A 7500-nucleotide genomic window follows, 5' to 3' on the forward strand; every position below is an offset into this window, starting at 1 on the left:
GGGAGGGAGAGAGAGGGAGAGGGAGAGGAAGAAGGGGAGAGAGAGAGAGAGAGACAGAGAGGGAGAGGAAGAGGGGGAGAGAGAGGGAGGGAGTAGGAGAGGAAGAGAGAGGGGGAGAGAGAGAGAGACAGAACGTACTGAAGGCCTACAGATATCAAGACGTCAAGCCGGTTCAAATCACTCTCCTGCTTAGTAACCATGCCCGGTAACTACCCTTTAACTACCTTTTAACTACCCTTTAACTACCTTTTAACTACCCTTTAACTACCTTTTAACTACCCTTTAACTACCTTTTAACTACCCTTTAACTACCTTTTAACTACCCAAAGAAACACAGAGAGATGGTAACTACCCTTTAAACACAGGTAACTACCCTTTAAACACAGGTAACTACCCTTTAAACACAGAGAACTACCCTTTAAACACAGAGAACTACCGTTTAAACACAGAGAACTACCCTTTAAACACAGAGAACTACCCTTTAAACACAGAGAACTACCCTTTAAACACAGAGAACTACCCTTTAAACACAGAGAACTACCCTTTAAACACAGGTAACTACCCTTTAAACACAGAGAACTACCCTTTAAACACAGGTAACTACCCTTTAAACACAGGTAACTACCCTTTAAACACAGAGAACTACCCTTTAAACACAGGTAACTACCCTTTAAACACAGAGAACTACCCTTTAAACACAGAGAACTACCCTTTAAACACAGAGAACTACCCTTTAAACACAGAGAACTACCCTTTAAACACAGAGAACTACCCTTTAAACACTGATAACTACCCTTTAAACACAGGTAACTACCCTTTAAACACAGAGAACTACCCTTTAAACACAGGTAACTACCCTTTAAACACATAGAACTACCCTTTAAACACAGGTAACTACCCTTTATACACAGATAACTACCCTTTAAACACAGATAACTACCCTTTAAACACGGAGAACTACCGTTTAAACACAGAGAACTACCCTTTAAACACAGGTAACTACCCTTTAAACACAGATAACTACCCTTTAAACACAGGTAACTACCCTTTAAACACAGATAACTACCCTTTAAACACGGAGAACTACCCTTTAAACACAGAGAACTACCGTATAAACACAGGTAACTACCCTTTAAACACAGGTAACTACCCTTTAAACACAGAGAACTACCCTTTAAACACAGAGAACTACCCTTTAAACACAGGTAACTACCCTTTAAACACAGGTAACTACCCTTTAAACACAGGTAACTACCCTTTAAACACAGGTAACTACCCTTTAAACACAGAGAACTACCCTTTAAACACAGGTAACTACCCTTTAAACACAGAGAACTACCCTTTAAACACAGGTAACTACCCTTTAAACACAGGTAACTACCCTTTAAACACAGGTAACTACCCTTTAAACACAGGTAACTACCCTTTAAACACAGAGAACTACCCTTTAAACACAGAGAACTACCCTTTAAACACAGATAACTACCCTTTAAACACAGGTAACTACCCTTTAAACACAGGTAACTACCCTTTAAACACAGAGAACTACCCTTTAAACACAGGTAACTACCCTTTAAACACATAGAACTACCCTTTAAACACAGAGAACTACCCTTTAAACACAGGTAACTACCCTTTAAACACAGGTAACCACCCTTTAAACACAGGTAACTACCCTTTAAACACAGGTAACTACCCTTTAAACACATATAACTACCCTTTTACTACCCTTTAAACACAGGTAACTACCCTTTAAACACCGAGAGATGGTAATTAGAGAGAGGCAGAATGAGAGGCAGAGGGTAGGCAGGGGGGAGGCAGGGGGAGAGGGAGGGAGGGAGGGAGGGAGAGAGAGGGAGAGGGAGAGGAAGAGGGAGGGAGGGAGAGAGAGAGAGGGAGAGGGAGAGGAAGAAGGGGAGAGAGAGAGAGACAGAGAGGGAGAGGAAGAGGGGGAGAGAGAGGGAGGGAGTAGGAGAGGAAGAGAGAGGGGGAGAGAGAGAGAGACAGAACGTACTGAAGGCCTACAGATATCAAGACGTCAAGCCGGTTCAAATCACTCTCCTGCTTAGTAACCATGCCCGGTAACTACCCTTTAACTACCTTTTAACTACCCTTTAACTACCTTTTAACTACCCTTTAACTACCTTTTAACTACCCTTTAAACACAGAGAGATGGTAACTACCCTTTAAACACAGGTAACTACCCTTTAAACACAGGTAACTACCCTTTAAACACAGGTAACTACCCTTTAAACACAGAGAACTACCCTTTAACTACCTTTTAACTACCCTTTAACTACCTTTTAACTACCCTTTAAACACAGAGAGATGGTAACTACCCTTTAAACACAGAGAACTACCCTTTAAACACAGGTAACTACCCTTTAAACACAGAGAACTACCCTTTAAACACAGGTAACTACCCTTTAAACACAGGTAACTACCCTTTAAACACAGAGAACTACCCTTTAAACACAGGTAACTACCCTTTAAACACAGGTAACTACCCTTTAAACACAGGTAACTACCCCTTAAACACAGAGAACTACCCTTTAAACACAGAGAACTACCCTTTAAACACATAGAACTACCCTTTAAACACAGGTAACTACCCTTTAAACACAGGTAACTACCCTTTAAACACAGAGAACTACCCTTTAAACACAGGTAACTACCCTTTAAACACTGATAACTACCCTTTAAACACAGGTAACTACCCTTTAAACACAGAGAACTACCCTTTAAACACAGGTAACTACCCTTTAAACACATAGAACTACCCTTTAAACACAGGTAACTACCCTTTATACACAGATAACTACCCTTTAAACACAGATAACTACCCTTTAAACACGGAGAACTACCGTTTAAACACAGAGAACTACCCTTTAAACACAGGTAACTACCCTTTAAACACAGATAACTACCCTTTAAACACGGAGAACTACCCTTTAAACACAGAGAACTACCCTTTAAACACAGGTAACTACCCTTTAAACACAGGTAACTACCCTTTAAACACAGGTAACTACCCTTTAAACACAGATAACTACCCTTTAAACACGGAGAACTACCCTTTAAACACAGAGAACTACCGTATAAACACAGGTAACTACCCTTTAAACACAGGTAACTACCCTTTAAACACAGAGAACTACCCTTTAAACACAGGTAACTACCCTTTAAACACAGGTAACTACCCTTTAAACACGGAGAACTACCGTTTAAACACAGAGAACTACCCTTTAAACACAGAGAACTACCGTTTAAACACAGAGAACTACCGTTTAAACACAGAGAACTACCCTTTAAACACAGAACTACCCTTTAAACACAGGTAACTACCCTTTAAACACAGGTAACTACCCTTTAAACACAGAGAACTACCCTTTAAACACAGGTAACTACCCTTTAAACACAGGTAACTACCCTTTAAACACAGAGAACTACCCTTTAAACACAGATAACTACCCTTTAAACACAGAGAACTACCCTTTAAACACAGGTAACTACCCTTTAAACACAGGTAACTACCCTTTAAACACAGAGAACTACCGTTTAAACACAGGTAACTACCCTTTAAACAGAGGTAACTACCGTTTAAACACAGAGAACTACCCTTTAAACACAGAGAACTACCCTTTAAACACAGGTAACTACCCTTTAAACACAGAGAACTACCGTTTAAACACAGGTAACTACTGTTTAAACACAGAGAACTACCCTTTAAACACAGAGAACTACCCTTTAAACACAGGTAACTACCGTTTAAACACAGAGAACTACCCTTTAAACACAGAGAACTACCCTTTAAACACAGGTAACTACCCTTTAAACACAGAGAACTACCCTTTAAACACAGGTAACTACCCTTTAAACACAGGTAACTACCCTTTAAACACAGGTAACTACCCTTTAAACACAGGTAACTACCCTTTAAACACAGAGAACTACCCTTTAAACACAGAGAACTACCCTTTAAACACAGGTAACTACCCTTTAAACACAGGTAACTACCCTTTAAACACAGAGAACTACCCTTTAAACACAGGTAACTACCCTTTAAACACAGGTAACTACCCTTTAAACACAGGTAACTACCCTTTAAACACATAGAACTACCCTTTAAACACAGAGAACTACCGTTTAAACACAGGTAACTACCATTTAAACACAGGTAACTACCCTTTAAACACAGGTAACTACCCTTTAAACACATATAACTACCCTTTTACTACCCTTTACAGTAAACACAGGTAACTATACCCTTTAAACACAGAGAGATGGTAATTAGAGAGAGGCAGAATGAGAGGCAGAGGGGAGGCAGGGGGGAGGCAGAGGGGAGGCAGGGGGGAGGCAGGGGGGAGGCAGAGGGGAGGCAGGGGGGAGGCAGAGGGGAGGCAGGCGGGAGGCAGTGGGGAGGCAGAGGGGAGGCAGGGGGGGAGGCAGAGGGGAGGCAGGGGGGAGGCAGTCGGGAGGCAGAGGGAAGGCAGGGGGGAGGCAGAGGGAAGGCAGGGGGGAGGCAGAGGGAAGGCAGGGGGGAGGCAGGGGGGAGGCAGAGGGGAGGTAGAGGGAGGTAGAGGGAGGCAGGGGGGAGGCAGAGGGGAGGCAGGGGGGAGGGAGAGGGGAGGCAGGGGGGAGGCAGAGGGAAGGCAGGCGGAAGGGAGAGGGGAGCCATGATTCCTAAAGGCGGAGTTATCTGCATGATGTCATAAATCAGGGTGCGGCGGTTCGGAGGTAAATGGCGACGTGGTGATTAATCAGCGGCTCCGCCTCCCCCCGGGGCTTCTGGGTAATTGTACACAGATCTAGGAGTTATTACGGAGGAATATCAGGTTAATACAGGAAGACATCCATTCCTCTGTTTGGAGATGTGTGTGTGTGTGTGTGTGTGTGTGTGTGTGTGTGTGTGTGGGAGTGTGTGTGTGTGTGTGTGTGTGTGTGTGTGTGTGTTTGTGCGTGCGTACGTGCGTGCGCGTGTGTGTGTGGGTGTGGGTGATGTTATCCTCCTGAGTGACTGGCTAATGCTGCGAATGCTGCGAATGCTGCTAATGCTGCTAATGCTGCTAATCCTCCTCCTGCCTGTGAACATGAACAGGCTTCTTTCTCTTTTATATTCTTCCCTTTTTGGATTAGTGACATTTTCCAGGTTTCTCACAAACAATGAGATGTTCAAAACAAGAGAAGGGGGGATGGAGTGAAGGGGGGGGTAGGTGTCTGTTGTGACTTGTGAACACCAACAACAACAATAAAAAACAAGACTGGGGCGGCTGTGGCGCAGGAGGTAGAGCTGCCGTTTGATGATCGCAAGGTTGGCAGATCGGCGGTTCGAGCCCCGGCTGGCCACATGTCAAAGTGTCCTTGGGCAAGACACTGAACCCCAAATTGCTCCCAGTGAGCGGGCCGGCGCCGTGCATGGTAGCTTGCCGCCGTTGGTGTGTGAATGTGTGTGTGAATGGGGGAATGAGAGGCCGTTGTAAAGCGCTTTGGATAAAGGTTTTCTAAGTTGTTTACTACTGAACCCCCCCCCCTCCATTCCCCCCATTCCTGCCCCCCCCTTCTTGTCCCCGTCCCCCCCCCAGGTGGACTTTGCCTTCCGGGTGTGGCTGAGCTTCCCAGACCGCATCGTGGGGTACCCCGCACGCAGCCACTACTGGGACCAGGCCAAGGCCCGGTGGGGCTACACGTCCAAATGGACCAACGACTTCTCCATGGTCCTCACCGGAGCCGCCTTCTACCACAGGTAACCCTGACCCCTGACCTTTAACCCCTAACCCTAGACCTACCCCTAACCCTGTATCAAACCCTTGACCTCCTACCTCCTACACCCTACGTCCCTCCTACACCCCCTACGCACATTCTCCCTCACACACACACACACTCACACTCTCCCTCACACACACACACACACACACACACACACACACACACATTAACGCATACTCTCCCTCACACACACACACACTCACACTCTCCCTCTCACACACACACACACACACACACACACACACACACATTAACGCATACTCTCCCTCACACACACACTGCTATGAGATCAGGGGAGGCTGGGGTACAATGAGCCCATCCTCCGATTTCTACCTCCAGCAGCCTCCCCTGGCTAGGTAGTGTGCTACATTTATACTGAGCTTTCCATCGACACATTTCTGGACATGAATGAAGAGATCAGAGAGAGAGACGGAGGGGGGGAGAGAGAGAAAGAGAGAGAGTGATAGAGAGGGAGAGAGAGAGAGAAAGAGAGAGGGAGCGAGAGAGAGAGATATGGAGAGGGAGAGAAAGAAAGAGAGGGAGGGAGTGAGGGAGAGAGGGAGATATATATATAGAGAGAGACAAACAAAGAGAGAGAGGAAGAGAGACAGAGAGAGAGGGAGAGAGAGAGAAAGAGAGAGGGAGGGAGAGAGAGAGATATGGAGAGAGAGACTCCTATGGTAGGTACACCTACAGCTCTCAGGTCCACCCGCTCGTAAATACGTAAATAGTTAGTTTGTAAACCTGGTCAGCCTATGTTTTATTAATTTAGCCTTTCAGAATTGCATATTATGCAAATTAGTTGATTACGTCATCTAGCTACTTCTAGCTACTTTTGGGAGAGCCAACAGCTACTTCCATTACAGAGGAGTTGGCAACACTAGTGGAGCGGGACATCGAGGTTTCTGCTCTGGCTATTAGCCTTAATAGTTCCTCAATTAACAAACCATGAGTAACGTTAATGTTAAAACCTTGTCCATGATCCTCGTTAATTCAGGTGGGTTAAACAAACTGTATAAATGCCATAATACTGTTGGTTCAAATGTAACATGTTAATGAACAAGTCCATGTCATGTTGTGTCGATACAAACATGTTCTAATGTTATTTTAGTGAACAACCTGACCTAATGTCACCCGCGATTGTGAAGCTAACTCTAACAAGCTAGTTAGCAAACATTAAATGGTACAACAGCTAGTTTACGTGTGTCTACAATGTCTTTATTCTCAATAATTTCAGTAATAATTGTACCAAATTGGGGCCAGTAACAATAACTTTGTGTCAGTAAGTTATATGTGTGTGCAAGCAGGTTTTTGATATTGTCATCGTCTCACTTTTAATAGGTGAGCTGGTAACACAAATATGCCAGGGAAAAAAAGGAAAATGGACATAAATACCTTTTTTGGTCAAAGGGCAGCAGAGACAAGTACAGGGACACAGGTGAGGTCTTATAATACTAGCGTTTTAACAGTCCAGTTAATTTAGAGTTGAGAATAGCAAAATCTGTAATGTTTTGTTTCTAAGGAGATTGAACCAGTCTGCCTGCTAGGAAAGATGTAGATTACTATCTACGTATTGTAGTCTCCTTTATTCATGACCTTAATGTCATATAAGTATGGGGGTATTTGTGGTACCCCCCCAAAAATGTTGTCTCTTAGTCTCCGACTGGTTGGCCACCCCTGGTCTAGTATACCTTTAATTGTATGTACATTACATTCTTTTTGGTTTTGTTTTTA

At 44.2% G+C, this 7500-nt stretch overlaps 1 pseudogene across 1 annotated transcript in view; it reads left to right on the forward strand.

Moving 5' to 3' along the window:
• LOC308154258 (exostosin-1b-like) overlaps positions 1 to 7500 on the forward strand; it is a 189393-nt pseudogene that overhangs the window by 177800 nt on the left and 4093 nt on the right. Inside the window, exon 10 of the transcript in view lies at positions 5583 to 5743. The product of the transcript in view is annotated as an exostosin-1b-like (transcript). The remainder of the gene's footprint in view (positions 1 to 5582; positions 5744 to 7500) is intronic.

Source organism: Nansenia antarctica (genome assembly GCF_963989245.1).
Source record: "Nansenia antarctica genome assembly, chromosome: 3".
NCBI lineage: Eukaryota > Metazoa > Chordata > Actinopteri > Argentiniformes > Microstomatidae > Nansenia > Nansenia antarctica.